Source organism: Alosa sapidissima, chromosome 6 (assembly GCF_018492685.1).
Source record: "Alosa sapidissima isolate fAloSap1 chromosome 6, fAloSap1.pri, whole genome shotgun sequence".
Taxonomy (NCBI): domain Eukaryota; kingdom Metazoa; phylum Chordata; class Actinopteri; order Clupeiformes; family Clupeidae; genus Alosa; species Alosa sapidissima.
The window spans coordinates 3,542,662-3,568,975 of record NC_055962.1 but is presented as its reverse complement, the minus strand read 5'-3'; positions in this window follow the sequence as shown (position 1 = coordinate 3,568,975).

Genomic DNA, 26,314 nt, shown 5'->3' with positions numbered 1-26,314 from the left:
TGCATGCCATACTGAAATAACACAATGCCCTTGAACATACAGTAGGTAATTTACTGTTGAAAACATACATTTCTTCTATGCTGTATATGAAACAGACCATAATTATGTGTTCACACACTGCTCTTGTATATACTGCACTATAAAAACTACTTTTCCCATATAGGGAACCACAAACAATTTAGAACTTTTTTTCACAGAAAAATGTATGTATAACCCATAAATATGATATGATATCCTGCAGGGGAACACAGAGGGCTGTGTATCCATTTGAAGAATGTTCTGATATTTCTGTATTTCTCTTCATCATAGAAACTTGCAATGTGCTACTGTGTCGTGCTTGTTTTGCTTATGGGCTGGCTTAGGTGAGCTGTCACTCACTCTTGACTTCTTTCAAATCACACAACAAAATATTAAACAAAGAAAACATATCTTCAAACCCAATATGACTGAAAAGAATGTCATACTGTCGGGTTCCACGCATATTTAGTCCAGGCCTTCTACAGCTGTTGTTGTCACTTAATGTAGAGCTGTGAATGAGATACCAGTGTGGAGCTGCTATCTTTCAAATGAGGGACTGTGTCTCCCTGCGGTCATCTGAAACATTGAAAGGCATGCCTGATTGCACGAGGGAAAACGTTGCATGCTAATTTCACATTTGACCTTGTTGTACCACAAAAAAAGAGGAGAATGTAATGCTTTGTGACAGCTGGCGTGGAAGCAGGACTATAATAATTTGTATCACAGGACTGGAATGGCTGAGGTTTTGACATAAAGCTTCCCAGAAGTCAGTGGCGTCTGCTTACAGAAGTGAGCAGAAACTGGACCATTTGTTCTACACAGAGCACAGAGAATTGTCTGCACACTACAGCCATGCTCTGAGTGCTGATATTTTATGCATTGTGAACACAGGCTATACTCTGAAAAATTCACAAAATTGGCCTCTGTGTGTGTGTGTGTGTGTGTGTGTGTGTGTGTGTGTGTGTGTGTGTGTGTGTGTGTGTGTGTGTGTGTGTGTGTGTGTGTGTGCGTGCAGGCACCCACAAATGAGCGTGGTATCATTAGCTGAGCGTGTGTGAGTCTGTGATAAAGAGCTCTTGTGATAGTAAACCACAATTGCTAACAAGGGCCTACGTTCTGAACATACGGCAGGTTGGGGTAGAATCCTGCCGCCACAGATTTAATTCTCTATGCTGCGGCTGGGAAGCTTGTTGCTCTAAAAGGCCCTAAAGAATAAATTAAGTCATCCTCTGCTGTCTTGCTTCTTCTGTGGTAAGTGTGGTTAGGGAAGCTGAATATTTCACTGATGATGTTTGTTTACATTAAGCGATAATGCAGGGGCCAGGGAACACTTGAGACACACATTCGCACGCTCGAAGCAATTTGGGTGGCATTTACACTGAACACCTCCACTGCCTACTCCCAGCTGAGGAAGGCTGGCACTAAAGAACGACCTCTTAGGCAATTTCTCTGGGGTATTTACACTCGGGAGAGAACTGATGGATGAATTTCAGGCGCGCCTCCCATCCATCCACAGACATGTTGATGTTGTTGCTGTTGCGGGAGAAAGACTCCCTCATTACCCAGGGGAAAGTGGGGGCTTAGCTGCTTGCTCTGCTGTTTCCCACTGTAGTGGCTTCACCTCAACTGTGGCAGATGTTCCAACACTGGAGAAAAGTCCTTCATTCACCTCCACCAGGACAAACTAAACGCATTTGGAGTACATGTATAATAAATGTGAGACTGCGCAGGCTGACCAACATGCGTGCAGGAGGAGAATGGCTTGTGTCAGAGCAACAGCTGCAGCTGATTATTTTCATATCAGGTATTGTTGAGTTGGGCTTGACTGGGCTTGGTGCAGGAAGGCAGGAGGGATGAAGGATTGTTAACTGACCGGGACACTTTGTTCTCCCTCGTCTCCATTTATTCCAGGAATTTCAGTGTTGATTTATGTCACTGTGTTCAGACATTTACAGGGGATCCACAGATCCAAAGCACATTATCTGGACTTCTGCAGATTTCTGCAGCATTCACTCTTTCACGAATCTCTACCCAGGGACATGTTAGTACCTATAGTCCTATGGCCCAGATGTCTTTTTACATGGCTATCCTGGTATTGGCTGCATTCTGATAACACACTGATCAATCACAATCCTATTATTTAGTAGCTTATGAAGGCAGTCTACTTCCAGTTAAGTTTCAGTTATGTCATGTTGCTGATCTGATCAAGAATGGCCAGCAATGAAGAGGAATGACCAGGGCTGTAGTGGAGGCTAAACACAAGTAAACACAGTAATCCACCTCTCAAAATATTTTTTCAATCAATTGCAACTTTTAACATTCAAAAATCACACTGTATTATCCACATTCACAATATGTACACTCACTTGTATTGTTTAAACATTGAACCACCATCATCAAACATCTTCTGAATGCCTTTTTTAAAAATCCAATACCACATGGCGCAGTCCACCTTGCTGTGATCACAGAATTCATAGGACCACTACACCCCTGGGAAGGACTGAAGAATGTATTGGTATTTGTTGGTAGAGAGCCCATCATGAGTGAGGAGGGGGATGGGTCTGGGATGCCAGACATCACTGTTGAGCCTTCTGAAGGAGTCGTGGGCCTAATTCAAAGTTTGCTTTATTAGTGATTTTGTTTTTGATGGTAAATAGACTTGCTTATTGTCTGGCTGCTGTGGGAGATCTCCTACTGTATCTAGCACAAGGAATCCGACACCTCTCCAGCACCTGAAATAAATCCTCCATCATCCACAGCTACAGTGCAAAAATTAGATGATCAAGCTCATAGATTTCAATATGATATGACTGCACTTCACCTCGACAGCTTATTGTAAGCATGTGTATGGCATAAATGGTATTTGAGTGAAATGGAATTGTTAATTGGGATGCCTCATTTGGAATGGAACACTCCGTCCTGCCCTGCTGTGGTAGACCTTGGCATTTTACTTCTTAGATTTTGTACTTACTCCTCTCAATGAAAGCATCTTAATTAAAAAAGCAGTCTTCCATCCAGCAGACCCATAGCCTTGACAAGCAAGTGGAGAGCAAAAGATCGTAGCACATACTTTTGTTTAGCTCATTAATATTTATCAGGAGCTTGAGCGGCAAAACTGAGGAACAAGCAGAAAAGTTTTCCAAAGTTCTCTATGTATTTCTACAGCACTATAATTGGTCCTTAATGAACAGTCTCAATTCTGGCCTTACCTTGATAGGGCCAAGGCAAAATCCCTCTCCCAGCCTCCACCAGCTTTAAAGGCTGGGATAGGGACTGCAGGCCGCTGAACACCCAGTGTCTGTTAATGTATAGGTGAATGAGTCAATGAGTAAGACAAGGAAAGAAGTATGTTGCTGTGTTGTCATAAGAAAACATACAGTTCCATTTGTTACAGTCTTCAAAGGGATTTTAGTAATTTCTGTGTATCTAATCAAACGGTTCTGTTACTTTGCTACAACTACTTAAGCATATTATTCACCCTGCTCTCTGTGCTGGAAAAAATGTTTTGGGGCTGGAGGGTACTTAATATATCCTTATCAGTTTCAGACAGAGTGTCACACTTATGTAAGAGCTTCAGTGTTTCTGAAACTCTCCGAGAGGATTCGGCGGCCTCAGCATGACACTTCAATAAACAGTGTCTTATTCATTATTTATACCGCCTTAGATTCATTTCAGAACTGCTTTGCTCAGTCCTTTTGATGATTCCCTATACTGCTTGCCCTGAGCTTTTGTACTGTTCAGAAGAGAGGAGGACTGGGCTTGTTTTCTGTGAGCGGGTCCCCATAGCTCCAGAACCCACATGCCAGACTTGGGCTTGTAAACCTGTGACTAATAAAGAGATTATGTTTTAAAGGAAAAACTATGATCTGCTAGGGCTACATTTCAACACTCAACATTTCAATAAATATGGATTAACTGATGACTGTTATTCTTCTCAAATTCTCGCTGTTTTTATTTTACACTAGTCTGAAACTTTTTTTCTTGCTCTAGAAAGAAAATATAAAGAGCAGTGAGGCATAATACCATACAAAACTAGAAAATGTAATGCCAGAGGAATTACAATAGTGGATGGAAAGCTGCTGGCTTAATGTTGGTAGGGAGATTTCTGAAAAAAAAAAAACACTGAATCACTTAATCTTTGAGTTCATACAAACCCTCGTACCAAAAAACCTTGTGTGTCAAAGCGTTCTTGAGGTGTTTTTCACATTGACATTTGACCTCCAACATCATTTCACTTCACCTTCGACTCCATACAAACACTCATACCAAATTTCAGGCATGTATGTCAAGGCGTTTTTGAGATATCGTGCTCAGAGTATTCATGGACTTGACCTTTGACCTCCAACATCAACTCACTTAATCTTTGAGTCCATACAAACACTTGTACCAAATTTGAAGCATATGCGTCAAGCCGTTCTGGAGATATAATGCGCTAAGAATGAGATATGTGACTTTTATTTTGACAGACAGGAAACACTTAAACAGGATCTGTAGTTTTAGAGAGCGCCAGATTGTATGCATTAGAAGCTGAGACAGTTGAAATCACAGGTGACACCTGTGCCAGTGTTCTACAATAATTAGCCCGGGAACTTCTCTGGGAGCTTAACAAGCGCAGCTGGCTTTAGGCCATTATGACATCACAGCCATTCAAGTCTATGGGGGAAAATTGAGCTTTTTGACATTTTTAATCCCCTATTTCTCAAAAACTATAAACTTTTAAGAAAATCTGAAAAAGTAACTTGTCCAACTCCAGACTTACAAAACGGTTATTTCAACATGTCTGTACATTAAGCGGTTAGAGTCGCATTCATTCTTGAAAAGGTAAAAAGAAAAAAGGTTATAATAATAACTAGAAAAGCATTTCCTGAAAATATGATGTAAAATATCATACAGAGTAAAAACAAACTATATTGGTTGCTAAGTAGATGAGGTTTAATATAGTTGGAATGACTGAACAGTTAAATAGGTGGATACTTTAAATGGTTAAATTATTTAGGTAGATAGTTGACGATAACTGACAGTTGGAATGGCTCTAATGTTTGCAAATATGTTTACAAAGATAATAATACTAACCAAGTTACTATGCTAACTAGCATGTTAACAATGTTAAAATGTTAACTATGCTAACCATGTGACTTAGCTAACACGCTAACTATGCTAACCATGCTAACTAGCTACAGTGGGTAGGAGTCATAGTTGATGACAAGTGTTGACATAGTTGATGACAAGTTAAAAGTTGTTGATAGACAGCTAGTTTAATAGATAGTTTAATAATAGTTTAAAAGTAGATTGTTTAAAAGTTGAATGTATATAGTTTAAAAGTTCAATGTAGATAGTTTAAAAGTTGTTGATAGACAACTAGTTGAATAGATAGATAGTTTAATGATAGTTTAAAAGTAGACCATTTAAAAGTTGAATGTAAAAAGTTCAGTAGTTTAATGGGTTACATTGTTTAACAGTGGATTATTGTAGTGAGGACTTTTATTTTGAAACAGTTTTGGGCAGAGGAAACAGTTGAATAGGATGTGTAGTCTTAATTGACCCAGATTGTATGCTTAAAGCCTGAGGCTGCAGGTGGCCTGAACACCTGCCATAGGATTCTAATTGCTTAATGGCCGTATTATGATGTCACAATCGGCAATGTTAAGTCTATGGGGATTTTTAAAAAGTTTTTCTTTAATAGTTTAAAAAGTATAAAAGTTTCAAAGTTGAAAAGACATAGCAGCTTGGTCCGTTTGAAGACCTACGTTACAAAGTTTGAACGAAGTTTCTAAGTTAAACTGTTTAAGAGAAATTGCGTACGGAAAAAGTGGTAAGCGGAATAATAATAAGTTATTGTTGTTGTTGCCTTGGAAGAACAGTACAGTGCATTTTCATGCACTATAATAAGAAGAAGTTGTTGTTGTTGCCTAGGAAGAACAGTACAGTGCATTTTCATGCACTGTAATAACACACATAGCATCCAATAGGAAGCGGCTGAAGTGCCCTTGAGCAAGGCACCTAACCCCTCACTGCTTCCCGAGTGCCGCTGTTGTAGCAGGCAGCTCACTGTGTCGGGATTAGTGTGTGCTTCACCTCACTGTGTGTTCACTATGTGCTACTGTAAGTGTGTTTCACTAATTCACAGATTGGGATAAATGCAGAGACCAAATTTCCCTCACGGGATCAAAAGAGTATATATACTTACTTATACTATACCTACAGTTAGGTCCATGAGTATTTGGACAGTGACAGACACAGTTGTTGTCGTTTTGCCTCTGTGCACCACCACAATGGACGAAGAGGTGCTTGAAGTGTAGGTTTTCTAATAAGGGTTGAGCAAAAATGTCACGTTTACCATTTAGGAATTACAACCATTTGTATTTTGTATACAAAATTGTGTTACATACTAATGGACTTAACTATATTATGGGAGAAGTGGGTGGGAATGTGTACATATGTTTATGATCAAAATAGCATTTTTGGTCTGTTTTGACTTTTTCTTTATTGAGCCCAATTAGTAAGACAAATAGTGCACTATTCTGAATGGATGATGAATGACAACTCTATTCTAGTTTTGGGTTCATATACCATTCCTGGACATGTGAATAAAAGCAATAAAATAGCATACTAGGCTAATTCGGACATTATCAATATGTGCATTTTCCAAACCATTCTTAGTTATGACAATGTATCCTTTCTTATAGCCACTACTTTTAGAGAGTCTTAAAGCATTACCTTTTTTTATAAACCCGAGGCCAGTCTTTTCTGGGTGGCTGCCTGTGTTTACTGGCTCTTGGCAGCATCTCTCTGAAGAGGCCTGATGCTGCGATGGGAAGAGAGAGTGTGTGATCAAGGCTAAGAGGAAGGCTGCGGTGCCCACACTACCGCAGTAATCCTGGATCATAGAACCCGGTAAGCATCTCCCACTCAAAGTCAGGATTAAATAGCACTGAGCCAAGCCCTTTGGTAAAACATCAAGTTTTGGGCCTATTCCCCCCTGAGTATGAAGCCAAGATAGGGAAAACAGAGGTCACATCAATGTTAGTCACAACAGCCTTATTGTAAGTCTCCATCATCTCTGGCTCTCACCCATCCCATGCAAAGCAAATGAGTTCTCACATACTTCCTTCAGTGTATTGGTACAAAATACAACATGAGCAAGAAGACTTTTTGATTACATCATCATTTTTGAGAATGCACATGTGAAGGACTAACATTTACTCGAAATGGCAAAATGTTATGTTTTAGTGTGGATCTGAATGCATCACAATCATTACATAGACAGGGAAGAAAATCTAGCTGAAAGTTGTCATGGTCGCCCATTTTGCCCATTTTGGAGTACAACTTTTTGAAGCTTGATTGTGTTTACTATGCGGTTTGAAACTGCCTTGCACAACAGCGCATCTGGCCAAACCATCTATGGTGCAGCTGATAAACACTTTGGCCTAATTAAAACATGAACAAATACCTAATTTAGGCCGCAATTTGTTTCTGTCTGCTTTAAAGTGCCACTTGATGGAGAAGTTTATTAGCTCTCTCCAGTGCACCCAGCTGGAAGTAATTATGTGACTGAGGCCATTCTGTCCTGAGATTTCCCATCCACTGTCTATAGGTCTTAAACTACCTAGGCACACTTCAGATTAATAATTCAACTTGGCCCTCTCTCACCATGTTTTTTTTTTTTTTTCAAATGTTTGAAAAAACTTTGAATGTTTACCTCCCGTACATTGTACAGACAACAAAACTCTACACACTGTGTGGCACAAGCACTTGCCATGCTGATTACAGGAATGTCCAGCACAGCTATGGCTTGTGAACTGAATGTAAAGGTGAAGTTCTTACTATTACCGGTAACTGGTCTCTCACTCACTAATATGGATTTTACTAATACTGATACAAATGTGTGAACTAAATTTGAGTGAAATAAATGTAAATAAATTGTATGCATAGAAGAAGCCTTAGTTCTTTTGGGCTACTTCAAATAATGAAAATAGAGAATGACAATTAGTGTGCGCCATTTATATTTTTGTTGAGTACAGTATAATTGTAATGATGCTAATTATCTCAGCATAAGTAGTGAATAACTAGCGCCAGGCAGCACAGCACAGGGCAGTGGAACATACGCACCATGGAAAGGTTGTTATCACCTTCCACCTTTGATAAAAACCCCTGCCTGAGAATCATTGCTAATTAAGTTTTGAAGCACCCCCATTTAGGTGTCATATTTCTCCTCATTCGTTCCTTCATTTGATGCTCCTTAGTAACTCCAACTCTGAATACCTCTATTTCTGATCTAACACATTGTGATCCCATGTTCATCCATACTGCTCAGTCTCAGATCTCATTGGTTTGGAAACCAAAAAGGTCACTGTTATCTAATGGTTTGTCAAGCCTTAACAGCCTGATCAATAACCTATTTATAACTAATTCATAAACCCTTTTTAAGCGTACCCTTACTGTAAAATGGTAGCAAATATTACAAAAAGAAGAAAACGGACAAAAATATTGTGCAGTCTGAAAGTACAATAGTAAAAAAGTACACAAATCATATTCAACAAGAATTGTGCAATTGAACGATAAAAAGCCTTACCATCACCAACCTAAACACAGCTTTCATGGCAATTCATACACAATTGTCCCAAAACAATAGATCATTCCATTTCTAGTTTACTAACTCAACATTTAACATGGTGTTTCTATGGCGTGTTCCCCCCATTCTTGTATTTTCCTGACAAAGAAGCTGCTTGCTAGCCTGGCTAACACCAAACCAGTGCTCAATTGAGGATTGAGCACTGCCAGCAGTGAAATGAAATGTTATAATCTTACAGAATCCTTTTGGAAGTACAGCAAATACATCTTACGTTTAAACAAAGGTCTTAAATGCAGTTTTTTACTCAAATCCAAAGAAAATACATGTCTCATACTGAGGCAGTCAGCATGACCATTGGCTGTGTACAAAGTAGTACCAACAGTCCTCCTCTGTCTTCCATCATGTATCATGCACCAATAGGGCTACAACAATGAGTTGATTCATCTATTACTTGTCAACTATTGAATTAATCTGCAACTACTTTGGTTTGTGACTGGTCAGGGGCCCCCGGTTTGCCTCTAGTGCCCTTGTTAACAGTTTTGCTCAAAGAGTTACCCTACCGTACTGCTGAGCAGTGGTGCCAAGAATGCTAATGAGTCCTGAACAGGATACTCCCCCAGCTCCCTTTTTGCCTATGTGTCATCCCTGATGTGCCTCTGACAAGGGCTGTCCAAACCACACATGGAAATAGCTGTCACACTGTCTGCAACATGGAAAAATGCACCAAGTGTCGGGAACAAATTCAATTTATGCATTTAGAGTTATCATTATGCACACAAGGATTGGCCAGCCCAGCTCACTGGAAGCTTATGCAGAACTGAAACCAATTCATGCCAGAAAAAGAGTAGAACAGTTCTGGTACAATGACTGCATGACAACTATATAGCCTCCCATGGTATCCAGATGAGCAAAGGAGTTACATCACAATTTGATACTTTTGCATTCTTTAATTTATTGTGTGAGGTGTTCAGATGAAATAGCCACTCATTTGAATTTGCACACAAGGTGCATAGGCCTACACAGGTTTTTATTAAGAAGAGCCTGTTGAATAATGATGCAATGATGAATTCACCTTAAATTATTATTTTGTTTCTGTTTGCATGGACAATTTGCTCTGAACTGTCAACAGCAGCATACAATGGCCTAAATCACTTTCAAAATGGATAAAAACTGAATAACAGGGAAGAACTAGATATGGTGTGAAATATATTGTTAAAACAGATGATGTGCTAATTGGCAACCAACATGATGAGGTTTAATATAGTTGGAATGACTGAACAGTTAAATAGGTGGATAGTTTAAAAGGTTAAATTATTTGCCAGGTAGATGAGGTTTAATATAGTTGGAATGACTGGACAGTTAAATAGGTGGATAGTTTAAAAGGTTAAATTATTTGCTAGGTAGATGAGGTTTAATATTGGAATGACTGGGCAGTTAAATAGGTGGATAGTTTAAATGGTTAAATTATTTGCTAGGTATGAGGTTCAATATAGTTGGAATGACTGAACTAGGTAGATGAGGTTTAATATAGTTGGAATGAGTGAACAGTTAAATAGGTGGATAGTTTAAAAGGTTAAATTATTTGTTAGGTAGATGAGGTTTAATATTGGAATGACTGGGCAGTTAAATAGGTGGATAGTTTAAATGGTTAAATTATTTGCTAGGTAGATGAGGTTCAATATAGTTGGAATGACTGAACTAGGTAGATGAGGTTTAATATAGTTGGAATGACTGAACAGTTAAATAGGTGGATAGTTTAAAAGGTTAAATTATTTGTTAGGTAGATGAGGTTTAATATAGTTGGAATGACTGAACAGTAAATAGGTGGATAGTTTAAATGGTTAAATTATTAAATAGGGAATTATTGTAGTGAGGACTTTTATTTTGAAACAGTTGTGGACAGAGGAAACAGTTGAACAGGATCTTAAGAGAGCCAGATTGTGTGCTTAAAGCCTGAGACAGATGTTGCTGGAGGTGGCCGGAACCATATGGCTCTGGCCGGAACACTTGGCATAGGATTCTAAGTGCCCTATTGTGATGCCATAATCGCCAATGTTAAGTCTATGGAGACATTTTCAGTAGTTTTTAATTAATAGTTCAAAAAGTATAAAAGTTACAAATATGAAAAATATTCCACACCTGTCCTAAGTAAGACCTACGTAACGCAGTTTGAATGAAGTTTCTACGTTAAACGGTTGAAGCCGCATTAAACGCGGAAAAAGCGTTCCCTACTCCCTCATGAGAGCCCTCCGTAGCCCCAAGAGTCACCACAAAACACAATTCACTCCGTAACGGAGGGGGAGTGTGGAGGGTCCGGTATGGAAAAGGCCCAAGATGTCTGCATTCACCTGCAGGAAGTAGATTTGACATTTCCACTGCTGTAATATAACTGAAGGATGAAGGAGATTGTTGACATTTATGGTAATAGAAATACTTGTGGCCCTGCTAGTTTGATCTCATGTTTGGCTCTGTTGACTATGCATCGTTTTTGAACTGTATCAAATGATAATATGGTGGAAGACGAGCCCTCATACTCAGCAGTCTGCTCTTAAGGTGAGGAAAAAAGAGTGACATTCTCCACTCACTAGCAGACAAAGGGTGGGGGATATATAACAGGGAACATGCATGACCTGCTTTGCCCAAAACCTATCATGTCCTTCACATCAAAATATTTCAGAGAGGCACATGGAGAGAGAGGGATCGGAATAGAGAAATAGAGAGAGAGAGCGAGGGAGAGAGAGAGAGAGAGAGAGATGTAACAGGAAATGACACCTTGTCTTTTTTAACAACTTAATTTTTTGTGCACACCTTTATAGATGCATGACTAAATAGGCCTAATGAGGGCCCAATCGGATGGAAAAAAATATTTATTTTAATGTCTGAGACAGTGTATCTTTTAACTTAATCTAAACATCTTCAAGCCAAGTCATAACACCATACAGAAAAACAGCATTTGGTTGTACAAATCTGGTACAAGAAGACTATATTCACACAAGATCGGAAATGGAACTCCAGCCTATTGTTCAGCACCCCACAACATGACACAAACTAATTTAATGTCACTCTCTCCACAGACTATGAAGAGATGTTGCTGAAAGCACAACAGCTGGGATCAAAAAAGTTGATATTTAGCTACAAAGCCCAACTCAACAACAGGCAATTTACCCTCAAAAGGACTTTGCCCCAGGGAAGTTACTTTAAACAGTAGATTATGAAGTAAAAAGTAAATTAATCAAATTATGTTTTTAATAATTAAATTTCAAACAGCTTTGATCCTTAAATAATGATTATATCCTCTAAACAAGTCATGTTTTGTCCAGTGTGCTAAAACATGTGAATGGCTATATTATTCTGAGAAATGTTTTGAACTCAATTAGCTAACCTTATAAAGAGTTGATATACAGCCTGACTGGGACCATTTTTTTTCTTTATTGATGTTTCAGGGAGTCTTGATTGAGGTATCCTTTAAGATTTTCAATCTTTGCCACTTTATTCTCTTCTTGAAATCATTTATCAATGGCAATGGCTTCATTTCATGCAGGTAGGCACTGTAAGCTATGGTGACTGGTTTTGGGGCATCATCAAAGTCTTAGGCCTGAACTACACCAGTTCTGCAAGAGAAGATTTCTATTCGTGGAGCAAAAAAATAGTAGACTGGTCTTTTTTTCCAAACGTATGCTCTGCTATCACGTCTGGTGTAGCCAGCTCTATTGATTATAGTGGAAGCTAATTGCTGTAGCATACGCTCCGTGAATGGAGCGCTTCAGTTACGTGCCCGGTACAGGCTGCCTGTTAACAAGTGAAACTGTTTGCATGATGTGCAGTGCACATAGAAAACTTTTGAGTCTCAATGGCGATGATTCATCCCCAAACCCTTCCATTTGATTTGAGTACGGCAGAATACCCACGGTAATTCCTCTGGACTTCCCAGACTGTCACTTTTATAATCAAAGCCTGCCATACTCCAGACTGAGCAGTCTATTCTTTAGGAACAGTCCACATTCAAGCTCCATTAGCTCCAGGCACTGCCAAACTTCACTCTGGAAATGTGCCCTTGAGAGAGAACAACATAGAGGACATGAAATAGCAGAGGGCTTATGCCTGAAATAAGGTTGAAATCCCGTTCATTTGCGCATGTGCCTTTTGGTGTGATCAGTACATCATCTGTGTACTCCATCCATCTTACCCTACTGGTGTTTCAGAGCCACTCATGAACAATAGAGTGTGGAAGGCATTTACTGTGTGAGCACTAACTGGGTTAAATGGCCTGGTGCAGTTAATGGTGTCATCACTGTGGTAGTCAGATAGAGCAAAGGGCTCTTATGGCAATTATCCTCAGGCACACCAAAAAGCTATCATTTTAGCAGACTGAAAGTTTCAGTCAGGCCAAAAGTGGACTGATACACAATACACTCTACATAGCAATAGGATGGAAACAACAGATTAAATGCACAGTAGCATAAACGGTGCAATATGTAATATATTTAAAAAATAAAAACAAAGGTGGCCATGCAACAATATTAGTCTACCTTACAGGGCTATAGTGTCTAGCTTTGATTTGTGTTGTCGGTTTTGGAATTTCCAGATATTACCATTTTGTTACTGACTTATTAGCACAGCAATGACAATGTTGTGTGGTTATCATGACGAAAGTACCCTCTCATTACCGATCTGTAAAGTGAAGTGCTACCGCTTTTTACAATCAAAACGTCTCACCTGTTTTGTCTCTTACTGTGTCCCTCAGATGAACTGGTTTCTGATTAAACATCTCTAGCTGTGTAAGATCTGGTCAAAGGCATTCTGACAGGACATGTTCTGGTCAAGCTCTATGACTGCTCATATTGTCAAGATGGGGAGGACAGACAGAGAGAAGATGTCAGTGAGAATTCTAGGCCAGGTGTGGCTATGGCACTGGTCTAATGAGACTGCTGACTGACCATGCGTAAATAGTTCTCTAGACTAGAACACTGGACACATAGAAAAAGAATGTACTGTATCAAAAGTAACTTCAGTAGAAAGGGAAAATGAAAATGCTGGATCTCAGATGTGTGCAGAGATACAGTTGAATTAGGTAAGTAGAAATGTTATATCATAGACCATCCATGGCTTAATGATTTGTTTAATAACACTCAAATGGTTTGATTTAGGCTTTGCGGAGCGCTCCAAAGCCAGCAATGGATGTTAAGATTCAATAAATCACTTCAAGTCTTTTCCCCCATTACCATACACATTAGATCTCTAAAGTGGAGAAATGGCTGTTGGATCAAAGGGAAATGGACCTCCCACATCTATTTGATATGTCCATGGGTGCTCAAGCCCTTTAAGTGCACTTATCAAGACTACAATACATTCCCAACATATTCAGAAGCACTATGAATCAGTTCATAAAGTTCATAAATCTGATTTTGTCACATGATCACTCCGATATGTTAGAGGGAAAGCCAAGAGAGTAATTTATTTAACTTCAACAAAATTAATAAAGATATTTCCATCTAAATGCATATTTTACAGTGGCATTATCAAAACTGCTCAGTGACTACAAATGTGGGCTTTGCAATGAGTCTTTCCTCAAGGGCAGAGATGTCAGAGATAAAGATGTCTGCTTTGGAGTAATAAAGTCCTCGGAGGCCTCGTCCTCTCCAAGCGAACGATGAAAATGAGTCAGGGGAGTGAGGAATGTTAATTCTTCCCTTATAAAGAAACCAACATTGCATCAGTCGAGGAATAATTTATCACCGCTACATCTTTCATGCTCCTCACAAGTCCCATTCGCATGAAAATACTAAAGCCCAGACATAAATCTTTAGATGTGGCCTGTCATGATTTCAGCCAGAACTTGTGCCCACTGGCCGCCCTGCTGGCTATTTTGTGTATTGCTCCTGATTTCTGTTGTGTTTTGTATGACCATGTGCTCTGTTATTGGTCATGTGTTGTCTCCCCTATCCTTATTTGGTCTTTGCTTCCTGTCTCTGCTTGTTTCCTCCATGTTCTGTTCTCACCTGATCCCTTTTGTCTGTCAATTCATTAATTGTTTGCTCACCTGTCTTCACTGATTATCTGCTCTGTCATTGGTTATCTACTTAATTCTGTGTATTTGGGTTCTGTGTTGGCTTTGTGTCTTTGTCGGATCGTGATTTCTGTTTCTTCAAGACTAAGTGATTATGTATGTGTCTGAGTAAAGTCTGGATTAATTTAAGTCTTGCTTCACTGGTCGTGCATTTGGGTCCTCCTTCCTGAAATCCTGACAGTGGCCTAATGGAGCCTCCAGAACAGACATGGTGCTGCTCACAATAAAAATACTAATCCCATACAAAACGTGTTGCCATGAGATTCATGAAACCTGTCCTCCTGACAAGAGTTTAGATCTTATTGTGAAAGGCTGAGTTGATTTACTGCAAATCCACATTTGAACTACATGGTTGAAACGTCTGTGTCCAAGCGAAATCTAAGATGTATCCCAAACACACACACTGTGCTGTGGTGTGGTATTGGTGTGCGGGTGCCTGGGAGGAGATGGGCCTCAGACAGCCCTGACTGCTCATGTGTAGTGTCTGATGTCCTGACTCCCTGATGGAGGCTTCCTCTCCCGTGGCAGCAGAGAGTGCGTCCGTGCTGCCACTCCTCCTGGCCCCGTGTCTGAAGAATGGGCTTTTCATGCTCTGCTGTCCCCACACAAGGCAGCTTCACAGCTCCTCCACATCACAGGCAACCAGGCACTTCTCCTCCACACTGCGCTCTCTCAGTCTCTACACTCAAAACTAGCTTTTTTTTACTAATGTCTCACAGGAAACATTTGTAGTGAAAGGGTCAAAATGTAAAAGAAATTCATTTTTGGTCAGTCATTTTAGTACATTAAAATATAATTCACACTCATGTCTACAGAGGAATGTTTTTTGGTCGATTTGTGAGCAGATGGCTGAAGGTTTGTTTTTTCTGTAATGAGTTTGTGGCACCATGAACTTCTGCCGACATGTTTTGACATAGTGCATTTGTAAGTATTAAAGAAGCTAAAAGCTCTATCAAAAGTGTTAAACTCACGGTACTTACTATTTAACATAAGGCATCTTGTGCTGTTTAGTAATTGTGGAGGGAAAGTGAAGTGTAGTTTTGTGCTTATTTTAAGACTGATCATACAAACATATTATTATTCAGCCACAGTTTCCTGGCTGTCAAATGTGGATCCAGCTTTCATATGTTTCAGCTCTGGTAAACAATAACACCAACAAACTGTATCTATAATATACATTTCTTTCTAAATTAGGCTATACACGAGAGCAGTGACATGTTGAGCAGACAGTTCATAATAGTTTTATAAACAAAGGAAATATTCTCCTTGTCTTGTCTCAAATGTGCATTGCCTCATTATTCTGTCCAAAGTTTCAATAATGGATTCACAGAATTGTTGCATGATTTATTATGAATGATATATCTTGACAAGGTCGAGATGAAGAGTTGCCTGTTGATGCTTCCACTGTGCAGTTTAATGTGATCCATCACCATGTTGCCTCAGTATAAAAAATGCAAAACTGAAATACAAAGAAGAAAAATACAAGAAAGACAAACAGAAGGAATAGGCTTTCACTCTGGAAGCTACTTGTCAAATAGATCTGAGTGACAGATTCCAGAGGATAAAGTATCAGAGCGCACATTTCCAGGCAGAACCATTTTGCAAATCTGGCTTATCACCCAGGCATAAAGAGCTGGTGTGATGGTCTGAAGAAGTTTACTTCAGGGAGAAGTTTGATTTGAACTGCAGAGCAATATTTCAGACTAAACTTTCTGTTAAATGTGTATAAAATTACCACATTAGCCCCCCCAATTCTTTATCACATTTGACTTGCAACACATTAAGTTGTCACAAATCCACAAAGCCAAGTCTTTCTGTGGAGTAAAATAACTCTGTTTAGAATCCCATTTTGTGAGACAAGCACAGAAAATTGCATAACCATTACTTCCCCTATTCAGGCCATTTTAGAGGTCTGTCTTATGTAAACTGCCACTTTGGAGCTCCTGGAAAGGGTGCAGTAAATCTCTGACATATGAATTTCTCCCACCCATTCAGGTTGGGGAAGGATGTTCCTGTGAATAAGTCTCACCCAGAAGAGCTTCTCCAGGGCCCCTGTGCTCCGCAGGGCAGACTGATTTGAACAACCTGCCTCCACAGGGTATGGCAGGGTAGGCTGAGGTGACTGCAGTCTGATGAGAGAGGACCGCAAAGATTAAGCTATAGCAGATGGACTAACAGTGGACCGTCCATGACACACAGCATGCCCTGTCCTCCTATTCATTATGAATCAAGATTTTCTACTGGCCTTTCTCTGATCTTTTTTTTCCTCTGACTTTGCTCATTGTCCTGTCCTTTGAACTTTGACCTTGGAACTCGCTCCTCTGAACACATTCTCTTGTCCTTGTCCACCATAAAACAGTCTGCAAGGTGAAAAACACTCTCCAGCGCCTGGTCCAGGGCCCAGAGAGGTGCTGTGTCCTCAGGAGGAGGTAGTGACATCACAGTGCTTCAGTGGGCTTGCTGTAGGTCAGCAGTGACATGAGTTCACTGTGGAGCCATGTTGTGTTGTAGTCATAAAGGGTGATACCTTGGCCTCACTGTGGAGCCATGTTGTGTTGTAGTCATAAAGGGTGATACCTTGGCCTCACTGTGGAGCCATGTTGTGTTGTAGTCATAAAGGGTGATACCTTGGCCTCACTGTGGAGCCATGTACAATAAACAGTAATCTGGAATATATAGAAGCTGTACAGTGTACAAGCTTGTCTTTCGAAATCCTATAAACAGCCAGTAGGAACTTACTTAATGATTGGGGTACACAAATGACTATTACTATGCCATTACCATGTCACAGTACTGTGGTAGGGAGGTAAAGCTGACTGGTGACTTTTATCCAAAGTGGCAGGTTCGAGAATCAACATCATTACAGTGTCAGGGGTATTGGCTGAAATCTTCATGGCAATTGTTTGATACACTTTATTTTGACAATATATAATTAGGAAATTTCATCTCAGATCAAACTTTTGAGTTCTCTGACATCTATTGATTTTTTTAACATTGCTTCAATCAGATCAACCACTAATGTAGATTATAAGTAGTAGTATAATCAAATTGTTATAACATGTTATTTTGGTGTGTAACAACTTGACATTGACATTATGCGACAACAATGTTGACAAAAGCCATTTTCATAACAGCTAAAACCTGAGAGATTTAAAGTATATTTACAAGGAGAATTTTATTTTACATTTTGTATCACATCCAGGTCAAAACCTGGCAACTTACTATTTCCAATACAATATCACTGTTGCATTCATTCAAATACAAACACCAACAAATCTGCATAAATTGATTTCTGACCAAAAACTTTAGACCATTGGAACTTGGCATGGAATGGCACCTACAGGAAAAGAGCACGATACAGTATAGGACGCTCTCACTGACCTGTCTTTCAGGACCTCAGCTAGCATGAGGAAAATACAATAGCCTGGCAATTTGCCTGACAATTTAACAAATACAAAGGTGGCAATTTGTCAGTGCTATTTTTTGAAAACAGGCACACAATTACCCAGACCTTTAAAGGCGCTGAATTTCCACACCCTATTCCATATGTTCCTTGACAAGGTAATCAGTAGCTGGCTTAGCTTCAGACAGGGCAGGTCCAACTCTGTATTAATACCACAGTGTTCAAGGTTGTTTGTTCTGATACAGACGGTCCCTGCACTATTACTCCCTCAGTTCAACACTAGCTATTCGCATGAAAAATGGAGCACAGTCCAAATCTATATAAAAAATAAACAACAAATGACTTGACACTTTCACAGATTGCCATTGTACCTCAAACCAACACATTCTGCCATTTTCAGTGAACATTTGTAAATGCACCAGAGAGGCAGCTCATCAACAGAAGTAAGAGAAAACATTTAATTGCTTGATGAATTTAAAACTTTAGGTCAACTCACCACCAGACCAACACACCAAGTGTGTTTTACTGTAAACTGTAACTTTACTTTTTGTGTATGGCCAGTGGGCACAATTGACCATTACGGCCTTTGAGGGTACATTAATTAAAACACACTTAATCACACTATTCAGAACTCAAGCCTTGGGCTGTCTTTCTCCCTTTCTACATCCTAACCTGCTTTCAGTATTGTAGCACATGCCATTTTAATTTACTGTCAAAGTGATTCGAATTTTTTTTGGAGAAAACCTTGAAATTAGTCAATCATAAGAGCATAACTTATACAGAAAAAAATAGTAAGATGATTTAACATGAACTGAGCCTGAAGTGATTTGAAGTCCACCCAGTCAATCAGTAAGTGTAAGATTTTGAGAAATACCTATAATCTGTTGCGAAACATTTTCCTTGCAACCTTTTTGCCAGGCCCTGCTCTGTATGTATTTCATCTCTCATTATGGGGAAATGAGTTCTAACAGTGCGGACAGGACCCCGACGCAAAGCGGAAGTGTCTTGCTTTGTCCTGAAGGTCCATTCATGTTAATAGAATTTTCTGCAGCATTCTGAAGAGCCGTATAATAAGGGCTGATAATAAACTATGGCCAATCAGAAATGCTTGGGGTAGGAATAGACAGAAGATGTATCAGCGTAGGGGGCTTCATGGAGCAATATTGAGATTCATTGTTCTGGAGTTTCTCAGAGAAATGTGAGCGTTCATGTTTGCTTTTCCTCTAGCCTTTGGGACATTATTGTCATTATCGTCAGGCAGGCTCTGAAAACCAAGGGCAACACTAATGCAGCACAGAAATGCATATATGTTTCTGGGCTCTGTTTCTCAGCAGGATACATCCTTTCAAAGAGTCTCCCCTACAAACAATGCCGGCCCTTGGGCCTGGAGTCCAGGTTAATGGGAACTTGATATCAAGGCAACAGTGCATCGGCCAGCCGTCTCGTAATCAGGTTTCTTGGGATTGCATCTGGACCTTCAAAAGGATAGCCAGGTAGATAGCAATCTTAATCACCTGCTTTAGGAGACAGAGCCCAAGATAAGAGTGGGGATGCTGGATGTCAGATGCTTTTTTACTTGTGTGTGCCTCTACTTCTTGTGAGCTATATTTTGATGAATTGCGGGAATAATGGCATTTATTACATGAGATATTTCATTAATGTCTGATGTCTCATGGTAGGCCAGCTAGGGTCAAACCATAATGGTGTACAGTACATGCATATGGTGTGAGACATGTACAAACCACAGTGGACATGTTGGTTCCTTGGATTCTGTCACTCAATAGGCTGTCCAATTCCTTGTGCAGCCCCTGGTCATCCATCGCCTTGGTAAGTGTGATGCTCTATTCATTACCCTCCAGTGAAGCTCCATTATTCAGCTCTGGGCTCCTTCTCATTCACTCTGGTCCTCTGGTGAATGGCACTTGGCATTGTCAGCCTTCCACAGCTGGAAATCCCACTCCTGGTGCTTTTCACTTGTGTCCTGTGCTGGGAGAGAGATCTGCCCAACTCCACCTGATCAGGAGAATTCCTCTCTGTCTTTCAGCTTCAGCTATTCTCAGATCACTTTCTATCTGAGATATCGCCAGAATTCTAGCCTCCATGTCCATGTTGATGTCAAATATGTTTATTATTACTGGCAGAAACTTGAGCTTCATATAATTTACTCTAAACTGCTTTAGACTTCCCATCATTCACAATCCTCTGTTTTTGAAGAAACGGCCATAGCAGGCAACATGATTACAGCCTCCGATAGCAGCTATCTCTGTTGTCAAACATACCCTGGCTGCTCCTTTCACATGGGCTAGTTTCTCTGTTAGATCCTATTCCCCTTAACCAGCAGAAATCACAGCAGCTCCGACAGAAACATCATCCTTTTTGTCCATTTCCAAATCAAACCATCAATACACAGGGCAGTCCGATAGACCTTCATGAAACCCTCCATGTTGAAAATGGGGCTAGCTAGGGGTAGCTGCATGGTACATGACCAAGTATGTACTGTACTTGAGAGGCAAGCCCAAACACATAGATAGGTTCATGTTACTTAAATAAGAACACTGAGGAAATGTATGCCTCCATAGATAGGCAAATGTAATGTTTGAATGTGTATGGTTATGGTACTTAGCAGACGCCTTTGTCCAAAGTTAGATATAGCCTAAGGATTATATACTGTAGTAGAGACAATCTTTTCTGGGCACGATCCAGACAACATTATGAAGCCAAAGGTGTTCAGTGAACAAGACAAATGTCTTGGTACAACACAATGGCCACCCAAGCGATCTCTATTAATTATTTTGTGACCCATTGGTTTTAAACACACATTTCATGGCAAATGTCACGATGACAAATGTTAACACAGACTGGTTGGTTTGGAAATCAGCCAGGGAGGTCAGCTCAGTATCAAATGGTAGGATCTTCCTGGCAATTTTACTTTCAGTCACTGGTATGAAAGCCTGTTATAAAGACTCCATTTTGTATATCTTATGCCCTATTATTTTGTATATATTTATATCTAAAAATGTAATGATATTGCAGCACAAAGCTGAATTTTTGGGTGTAGATCATTTGCCTTTTATCCGTCTTCCTTCATCCTGTCCTAACCCCTCCTTCTAATTATTTTTGTGAAGGAAACGAGGAACAAATGATAGGAGTATGGAGGAATGAAGGAGAAACAGATATGAGAGATGAGATGTCTAGCTCTCTCTCACGCATCACTTTTAAGAGACATCAATTACTGATGATGCAGTACATCACTTTTTGGCTAGAATAAACAGACACGCAAATTGCAGAGAAGATGAACTGATACCAAAGCCTAAAAATATCATATTAAACATGGACTATTCCCACTTATTGACCCTGATAATGAGGTAATGTTTGATAGTTCTCGAGACATGAATGAATACTTATTTAAATACAATGCGTGCACTGTATTCCCCAACAGTGTTCTAAACTCAATAAAATTGCAGAGCTGTAGGCTACTCAAAGCTGCCATATTGTTCAGACACCACAAACGTTTTAAGTTCACTCAACTAGTTTCCCAGTTATTGATTATTTTGACAAGATTAGCTCTTAGTATATGAGTAGAATTGACCCCCAAACTCATTTCTTTCAAGAGTGGATTGAAATTACGTCTGACGTAATAAAGACATGCAACTTCATTGGTTAGGTTCATATCAGCATGGCAAATAACCTAATAACCTACACAAACCAACATAAACCAATAAAAAAAAATTGTAAATCCCAATGAATGGTGAATGAACTAGTCTAAAATCGATTGTGGCAGTTGTAAGTTGATACACTTTGACAGAAGACTAATTGTTTGCAAGTACTGCTGCGCACCCGGATGTAGGCAGGCAAGCTGCAAGCAATCAGTGAGATGATCCATCAATCATCATCAGGCTGCAAGCCTTAGGCCTATAGCCTCTACACAAAGGTAAGAACGCGCCTTAATGTATTGTAGGTGTACAAAGGGAGACATCTATTCTCAATATCTAGTAAAGTAACTGATTCAGTTAATGTTTGTAAAAGAGGGGGATTTAGACGTAAGGAACAGGTTATTGCTTCTAGATTGAGGATTGGTCACACGTTTTTGAACAGTACCTTATTTATTTTAGGAAAGCACCAGAGCGGCTTGTGTTCATGTCAGGAAGTTGAGACGGTGCAACATGTTTTGATTTTTTGTAGAAAATATGACTGCCAAAGACAAGAACTACTTAGAGAACTGCGAGAAATTGGTTTGGGAGAAGTATCTCTGAAAAGCATTTTAGAAATAGGGTTAAGCGGGAGGGGAAAACGCAGTTTTTTCACATTTTTAAAAGACACTGGACTATACAGTAGGATATAGTGCACTACGGTGCTAGTCCTGTAGGAGACAGCAATGCAACTTTTTGGATGCCAGCTGTCGTAAAACCCCAAAGAAGAAGAAGAAGAAGAAGAAGAATGTAGGTGTACTTTATTTATTTATTTGTGTACCGTCTTCCAGCGGGCAGACCTCAGCTAAAGTGTAGGTTATGTAAGAGAGACCTTTTGCGGGCTAGCTGCATGTTTTTAACCTGGCAATAGCCAGATGAATTTCGCTCCGCCTAGCTCCACTCATCCATCTGGAACCGATCCATTGAAGTGTTGCTTCAGAAGGCTGGGCCTAATCAAAAAATGCTTGCATATGATTGAATAAGCCACTTGTCCGTCATCTATTGACGTGCTACTTCAACCACTCACATCAAAGCCAACCCGTGACGCTAATAACAGACTCACAGTCGCTTCTACGCTATGTCACATCTATGAAACTCCCGCCCTGCGTCCTGATTGGCTAAACCATAAAGTTGGTTGGAGAAATCACTCTCAATGGAAGAGGTCCCAGATGGATGTGAGTGAAGCTAGGCGGAGCTAAGCGGAACGACATTCATCTGGCTAGGGTCAGGTTAGCATGTTTTAGCGAGTTAACTAAAGTTTGTTGTCTGAGCTGTCAGCCAGCCAGCCAGCCAGCCTGTTGCACTACTTTAGTGACAAACAGTATGGTATAGATAGATAGATAGATAGATAGATAGATAGATACTTTATTGATCCCGGATCATACAACATCATAATTACATAACATATGGCAGGGACGCATTTTTTTGTTTTAAATCTTACAGTAATGCTTTTAAATTTGTCTATGTATGTCATTGTCATCTCCACCACACTTTGTCATTTCCATCACAACACATATTTTAAGTTAAACATGTAAAAATAATACAACATACAACATTTCTGGAAAATTAATAAATGTAATATTTTGGCTGATATGTGTAATATTTGGAACAGTAGATGTTATTTTTGCTTGAAAACACACGTTTTGTTGTGTTTTGGAAATGTGTGATTGGGCAGTCGTGGCCTACTGGTTAGGGCTTCGGACTTGTAACCAGAGGGTTGCTGGTTCGAACCCCGACCAGTAGGAACGGCTGAAGTAGTACAGCGGCTAAAGGCCAGATTTTTACCTGAATCGTTCAGTTTTTGCAAAAAGCACGAAACTTGGTACAGTTATAGTACTACCCCTAGTGATCAAAAATTGAAATGGACCCCAACACATAGCGCCCCCTAGTGGCTCCTATCTTGACTTCAAATATGGCCACCAAAATATGCCCTTTTTTCTACATTTATAATGCTATGCAGCTTTTAACACATAATATGACATGTCTATAGCTATCTTTCAGCATTATGAAATACATTATGTGACAATCATGCATAATTAAAATGGCAGACATGTTGGATTTTAAGGAAGTAACCATAAATTCTGACACAGAGTCAAAAACTGTGGTGCATTTAGGCTATGTGTGAAGTTTTAACTGCGTGACTAAACCCTGCACTTGCCTGGGCTCAATCCTTCTAATTTGCCCCCTAGAGGCTGGCACGCTAGCAATGAGCCTAAAACCCATGGATGCTAGCATCTGTCAAGTCTCTTAAAGAAACATATGCTGCTTCGGTCACAGACAGAAAAGCAGTTTCAGTAGAATGACTCTTGAAAACAGACTGCATAGGGTCTAGCAGGTTGTTATGATATAGTAAGTCCAAGACTGATACATATTCCATCTTTATCCTTCTTGACTGATTTTTCACTAGTTTCACATTTGGCTTGGGTCAGTGTCACTACTGGTAGCATAAGCCAGTACCTAGAGCCTACAAAGGTTGCACAGGTATTCCAACTCCTCCAGTTGTAAGTCGCTTTGGTTAAAAATGCGTCAGCCAAATGTAATGTAATGTAGATGTCCAGCATGATGTTTTTTCCCCATTGAGATCTGATGTGTTTCATTTTTTAACCCTTTGCAGACTGTGCCGAACATTCCATTTTTTCATACTCGATGGCCTTATGGCACAAAAAGGCTTATTGTATGATTATGCTACATGACAAAAATACAATATACCCACCACTGTAATCAGGAGAAATAGCCCTTTCAAATGGTATGAAATATAATTAATACGTTTGAGGAGAACATACATAATTTTTAATAAATATCTTTAAAATTCAACCCCAAAAAACACGAAAATATCAGTTTGTCAAGATTAATCTAATTTTTCTCCCAATTTCTATTGTAGATAGAGAAAAACATAGAGTCTATGGGAGATTCACAATTTTGTCCTCTACTCAGTGATAAAAATGTGTCAATGTGTCACCTTTTGTTCAAAAGTTATGATAAATTTATTAGACCTTTGCAGACGGCACGAAACATTCCGTTTTTTCATACTTGATGCCCTTGTGACACAAAAAGGCTTATTGTGTGGCCATGCTACATGACAGAGATTAGATATACCACCATTGTGATCAGGAGAACTAGCCCTTTAAAATGGTACATATCATAGTTAATAAGTTTGAGGGTAACACACATTGTTTTTAAACAAAACCTTCAAAATTCAACATCAAAAAACGTGAAAATATCAATTTGTCAAGATGAATCTTTCTTTTCACCTAATGTCTGTTGTAGATATAGTGTGCAAAGGATAGCCAGTGTTGTGTTCTCCTCAGTGAAAAAAAAAACAGAATCAATTTATCACCTTTGGTTCAGAAGTTATGATTAATTTACTAATAACAGTAACAAGTAGAATTTTTAAAGAGTAGAATGTTTTCATTTCCTGGTTTGGCATCTGATCTAAAAATACAGATATAATGGTCATGTAAAAAAATAAGCTGTTTTACCATCAAAACAAGCTCAATATGGGATGTCTTACTGTACTCTGAAGAGGAAAAATCAATTGTGGGGAGGACAGATAAAGGCTGAAAGACAGACTAGCTGATTGTAACTGCTTCTCCGTGTGCTTCATTCTACTATGAAAACAAGAATATAGAGACACTGTCACATGTGTTAGGTTTACAAAAGGGGAAATAAATCATTTTCACCATTCATCACCAGGAACAACAACTTCAGGTAAATAACATAAACATATGTTTACAAACAATCAGTAACTATTAGAACTACAAGAATGACAAGACAACAGTATAACAAAGATCAACAAATCTTACATGGTGAACAAAACATCAATTCATACTAACATTCACACACATATATATATAAACAATTAAAACGTTAGAAGAAATTCAATACATTTAACAACCATACAGCATATAATTCGATACAATATATAATTATCGATATCATTTGCCCTACACATAAGGTGATACACTAACGCCACATTCACACCAGATCCGTGGTGTGTGCATTGTCACAGCTGTGGCATGGTTGTGTGTGTGTGCATGCGTGTGTGTGTCCATCTAAGCCTAGCAGACGATGGGGTGTAAATGCTATTGGAGTTGGTGTCTCTGTCTGTGTTGGAAGGATAGGCAAAGTGTATGCTTTCTACCTGACATGGGACTTGACCAAACTCAAAATAAAGAAATTGTCAGATAAGAAATATAGAAATTGAATTACAAATCTAACCAAACTATTATCACTATAATCCCTCTCATTATTGTTATAAGCAACACTCTTATCACAACCAGAAATGTGCTTGCGCCCAGATGGACACACACACACACACACAAACATGCTTACCCAGCTGAGGATGATGGAAGATTATCTCCTCCTGTAGCACATCATTGTCTTCTTCTTCATCCAGAAGCTACCCATCCATGTCCCATGTCCATGCCATCGTGGTCCTTGGGGTCATATTTGCCATCAGCAGTCGGCTGCTTTCACCCCAGTTGCACGTACTTCTCTCCCTCCATCTAAAATAACAAAACAAATCACAGGTCTGATAGTGAATAGGTTGTTTAGTTTTATTTTAC